The following is a 5,842-nucleotide window of genomic DNA, read 5'->3' as shown; positions in this document are numbered from 1 at the left end:
AAGAAGAAGAAGAAGAAGAAGAAGAAGAAGAAGAAGAAGAAGAAGAAGAAGAAGAAGAAGAAGAAGAAGAAGAAGAAGAAGAAGGTTTTAGTTGCAGTGATCTTTTGCAAGCAAATAACCCAGCCTTTGGTATCCTGCAAAAACTGCATGCAAATAAGGAATGCGCTTTTAACAAAAACAAAGCGTAACCGTGTCACCGCTAACTAAAATAAGTGTATAAAGCAAACTTGTGACCAAACCGTATCATTTACGGCTTGAGTAACCATCTTTGCATTTAATTGTCAGGATTTTTAATGACGTTTCTGGCCATTTCCATGCACTTCGGTAAAAGAACACGTGAACCCTCAATTCGGAATTTACTTGATATTATATATTTTTAAAAAATAGTCATACATACATCTGGGATTTCCCCTCCCTGTTCTGTAAAAGAACAATTGAGCCCCCTGTTCTGAACTTACAAGACCTCATACAAACATCTGGGATTTCAACACCCTGTGGGGTCACAGTGACGTAGAACGCGAGAGACACTATGAACTTATTTTTAGGAAAAATGGGGGGAGGGGACAAGGTGTGACATTTACTTTCAGCAGTCATTCTTTTCACTCGTATAACCATTGGTGATTATAGTTCTACATTAAATAGGGCTATCGGGTCAACCGGTAATTTGTTCGCCCCCGCATGAATTATTGTACTCAGTCAACGTTAGGCAAACTACTGAAAGTAAAACTACACAAACGTATAATTACTACAAGTATTCTATATGAAGTATGAGTAAAAGACTCATAATTGCTTGTTTTCGCCGGCTCATTCAATAGGTCCAGGGTTCAAAACTTGACAGCGACGGAATATTTTCTTCTCTATAAATATTTCTCCTTTCAACTCCTTTCCTGCCCTTTATAATGCTCTGTCGTCTACTTTCATCTCTCCCCCTCCCCCCTTCCTCTGGGCTCCTGACTCGTTCTACAGCTACTCCTAGATCCTTCTTATTGCTATCTTTCAGCCACATCATCGATCTTCGGATGAGGGTGAAACAATTCTCAAAGGTCTCATTTGCACGTTGAGCACGTTTTAGATTCCTTGGTGGTATTAGAATTGATAAGAGTAGGCTTCGGACGCCACCCAGGCATAATCCAAAATTAATCCCTACCAAATGGAAAATGTTTAATGTGTTCCCCGCGCTCGTATGACCACATGAAGTTGCGAACGCCGTAAAACACTTACAAAACAACAACAACAACAACAACAACAACAAACAAAAACAAAGACAAAACAGAACAAAGCAAAACAAACAAATCAGACTTAAATTTTCGGAACTCGGATGATAATCTCAAGTCTTAGAGATAACAAACTTGAAAGAGTAATAGAGTCAGACAAATGGCAAAGAATTAGTGAAGAAGGAGAAATTACCAAAGACGCTCCACAAACACCTGCAGGTGTCTAATGTTCAATTTCAATAAAAAGGTGCCAGACAAAGCTGTGTTTCACAATCGTTGGAAAAGTCCATGTATCTGTAAATCAGCACAGTCAGACAGACTAACCATCAAATCAAACTGGGGGCTCTGCACAATCATGATCAGTGAAAGGAATATCAGTCGTTCTTACTGTGTTATTTTAATACTTTTCACCCCCCACCCCCCCCCCCCCCACCCCAAAAAACAACAACAACAAATACATAGCTGCCTCGAAGAAGGGGCATAATTTAATACTGTGCCAGTTCCCGTTATCTTCATGCTCAAATCACTATTAAAACACTTTTAAAAGGTCAAACGAAACTTTGCAAACCTTTTCCATCCCTCATAAGGCCAAATACTGATTTATCTCAGATTTTATTCTTTAATTAGAAACAAACAAGTCACTGGTTTCTTCTCGCCAATATCAAATAATCTACACCGGTTGCCGACATAATACTATTTTAACAAATGACCACAATTACAAAGTTTTATCTGACATTTTTTTTACCGTTCTTAGTTACTATAAAACCATGAGGTCAGAACCCAAATGTTCTATCTGCTCTATCAAAATTGTAAGATGATTCGGAGTCCTTATCAAGACATTCATAGAATCGCTTTCGAAAAAGCTTGACATGTTGTGAAACTCAAAATGTTGTACGCCAAAAGTCTCAAACCGAAGTACTGAGTAGATAAAATTTTGTAATTCTATGGTAGCAAAATGTGTGTCGCCCTTTTCAAGTCAGTCCCACAAAGTCATATATATATCTCGGCCATAAGCTTTTCCCGCTTGTTTACATCCGATCGTCTAAAAGGGAACTAACAATTACTTCTGTACTTCCTCCATCACAAAAAGGGACAAAAGAAAATTCTGTTTCTCAGGTCGTCCTGGAATAATTACTTCATGACGCACGGGGCTTCTTGAACAGAGCGGGTATGACGTGACCTCTGTCCATCCCCCACAATGATCACACCACGAAGACATCCAGTGGCAGGAACAACAATGAATACCATAGTCAAATTCGGGATCTACAAAAAAACCTTTGCTGAACCTCCTTGTTTCTGAAAATAACCACACCCCCAGAGTCCACGTTTACTGATGTGACAGAGATAACCAACGAAAGGTCACTGCAGGTCTGAGCGGATGAGATATCGCCTGAAGTGAAATGGGTTTGGAATTCTGGTCTGAATAAATATAAACTACCATGAAATGTAAATAATCCAGCAACAAAACTATTGAACAGTGTCTACTTCTGCGATCTGCAGAAGCCGGCACATTACAAATTACGAAGAAACACATAACTTTCATACCATTGCTTGCAAAAATACAGTAAGTCACAGTAAAAGTAAAAGATGAAAAACATAGCTTCAAAAGGCCATGAAATGTAAATGTCTGGAAACGAAAAAGGAGAATCTCTGTTATGTTTATTTTCCATGTTTCTTTCACGATGGTGTTTTTTCTGTGTTTGTTTTGATTTATTTGTTTTGTATCAAGGGGGAGGGGGTAAAGTATAGAAGTGGAAGAGCAGTGGTGGTGAGGAAAATTAGTTGGGATTCTAAAAACCTGCGAGATAGAGTCATGGCGACACGGTGGACGTTAGAACTTACATGTACCAAGCTGAGCTCAATTTAGCGTCCAAAGAGTCATGATCAGATAGCAGGTGCAGGTATAGAATATATAATCAGTAACCTAAAATAACATCAGGCTTCTCGCAGATTCCCACCAAGTCAAAACATACTGCTCTGGAAAAAAAACAAAAAAACGAATACTTATTTGTGAAAACAAATGGCTCCTATAAACATTGGGAAAGTGGGGGCCACCTCGGAAATTTCTCTGAGCATGGAAGACTTTGAAAAACACCAAACACAGTGAAATTATTTCCCGCTAAAATAAATATCAAACTAAAACATATGTTAAGGAATTACCCGACACATAAAGGTGAGGGATTATTAACCTCATTGCCAGTTCAGTCATTCCAACAAAAAACACGTGGAACTTTTCCCAAGCACATTTTTTTACAAGAACATGGAACAAAGCAAACTAAACAGTTTTTGTTTTAGAAAAAGGTTTACGGCACTTAGAACACAATCAAATCATACACGTTCCCAAGAAGAGAGGTATTATTAGACTGTCACATACAGAGAAAAGAAAGAGGAGGGGTAATGCCGAAAGATGGTAGGAAAGAAGGAGCAAGCCAAACTAACACAAGAAACATACAAACACCAACACAAACACCCACACAGATACACACACACACACACACACACACACACACACACACACACACACACACACAGCGCGCGCGCCAAACTCGGAGAATCCACTACAATTGCGCCACATCGAAGAACAAATCAAACCCGACAGATACCTATACAAGAGAAAATAAAATCACGAATCCTACTCACCCCAAACGCTAGAATATCGCCGGAAAAGATGCAAGCTGCACCAGTGTATTCCGAGGCAAACAGCTGCAGATGAACATGGCCTGGAAGTCGACCAACACAACAGTCAATTACCTATCCAACGACTCCACTTAAATATAATTGTCTTCAACAGAACTCAAGTCCTTTCAAGTTAATCTGAGATCTACTTTTCCTAACAACGATGCACGTCGCCAGCTGAGTACCGCTTCCAGAATCAGGAATTAAAAAATAAGCACTGGCTGTGTGTAAAGTTCTGGAGAGAGCTTACAATCTGCACGGACTCACCGATTTTCACACCGACCAATATTCACCACCAGTCAGACTCAATTTACTCACTACGACAGAGTACTAAATCGGAATACCCTCCACGTAAATAACTATAGTAGTCTGTGCTGTAAATTAGTGTCACACCTGGAAAAATGTAATTAGAAATTATTTATACGAAATTAGCAGCTGCTCACTTCCCCCGGGCACACGGTTTGGGATGTGATACTGATATGAATGAACAGTGTATTTCAATTATTATGTGAACTACGTTCCTTACATTATGTTCCCTAAAAACATTAAGAGAAATCTAAAAAATAAATACATATGCAGCTTCTCCAGCAACGTCTTCTCAACTGTTGCTGATTCAAGATCTACATGCACAAAAACATTAAAAGTATTCAATGCACGTTGTTTTAAAGTTTTCCGCATATGAAAGCCCCGCCCCCCCCCCCCCCCCCCCCCCCCCATCCTCCCTGTCCAAGTCATTTAAGGTTCTTCGAGTGGAGTTAGATATTAATCCTAACTCACCCCCGAAAAATAAATAAATTAATACAAAAAATGAAATAAAATAATACTTCAGAAAACAGTGAAAACAAAAGAAATTATTACAAAAAAATAAAAATAGAAATAAAAAACTAAATTCAAATAAAAACAAGGAAATCTTGACAAACGTATGTTAGAATGCGCACAATAATCACCAACAGTCAGTGCTCGGGAAAAATATATTGTCTTAAAGATTTCACACAAAAACGGAATATCTGCCCACCTCACCTTACAAATGCACGATATTACGTTCACAGCAGCACATCACGAACCGCAGGCTAAGTCCGGCTGATACAACTTAAGAGATGAACTTACAAAACAGAAGAAATAACTCCGTCACCAATGTCGCTTGAGGTAAAACAAGAAAGTTTTCAGTTAGGTGATAGCGGCAGTCCGTGCAAACACTTGCGGTTTTCCAAATACGTGTCCGTCGTCTGTGTGTATGCGTGTGTGTGTATGTCCCGAAAACTCTCCACCCTTCCTGTGTCCTCTGTCTCGACTTGTGTCACACGAGAGGCGGCTGTGACGGAAGCAACACAAGGCTTTTGGTCACACACTCAGAAAGAACGGACGACGGACGTAGAGAGAGAGAGAGAGAGCGCGAGCGATAGATAGATAGATAGAGTGAGGATAGGGAAAAAAACGTTTCTGGTAGGGATAAGTGCTGCTGAGAGTCAAATACAGGCGTCAGTCATCATCACAGGCCTGCGTGTCCGCTCGCTGACGTGCAGTATCTGAAGGGTTCGGGCAGCCTCGAGTGAACCAGCGCTCTCGTCAGTGCAAGGCCTATAGGCCTACAACTATAACAGTACTGCTGCCCACGCAAGGAACACACGACGGAACACTCACCACACGCGACTGTTACATAGGCCTATGCACTATGCACGTATCTATCTGTTCGGGTTGTAACACGGGCGCGCGCACACGCACTCACACTCACACACGCACACACACACACACACACACACATACGCACACACATACACACACACACACACACACACACACACACATACGCACGCAGGCACACACAAACGCGCACAAACACAAATGCACATACAGACGCACATTCACACACTAAAGCAAACAAACTGGTAGAAATGCACACGCACACATACACACACACCCAAGCACACATACACATTGACATGCATGCACAC

The 5,842-nt window shown here is 40.6% G+C and overlaps 1 protein-coding gene across 4 annotated transcripts in view; it reads right to left on the bottom strand.

Moving 5' to 3' along the window:
• The window catches only part of LOC101858769 (myocyte-specific enhancer factor 2A), a 197,433-nt gene that overhangs the window by 112,531 nt on the left and 79,060 nt on the right, over positions 1-5,842 (bottom strand). Inside the window, exons 1-2 of one of the 4 annotated variants that reach the window (XM_013080205.2) lie at positions 4,998-5,508; positions 3,855-4,283 (exon numbers count right to left, since the gene is read on the bottom strand). The exons of the other annotated variants lie outside the window; for them this stretch is intronic. The gene's annotated coding sequence lies outside the window, so the exon portion shown is untranslated. Of the gene's footprint in view, positions 1-3,854; positions 4,284-4,997; positions 5,509-5,842 lie in introns of those variants that run through there. 4 annotated transcript variants of the gene reach the window in all.

The sequence above is a fragment of the Aplysia californica genome, unplaced genomic scaffold, assembly GCF_000002075.1.
Source record: "Aplysia californica isolate F4 #8 unplaced genomic scaffold, AplCal3.0 scaffold00078, whole genome shotgun sequence".
NCBI classification, from domain to species: domain Eukaryota; kingdom Metazoa; phylum Mollusca; class Gastropoda; order Aplysiida; family Aplysiidae; genus Aplysia; species Aplysia californica.
The sequence above is the reverse complement of the archived record's forward strand: the minus strand, read 5'-3'. Positions and strand labels throughout refer to the sequence as shown.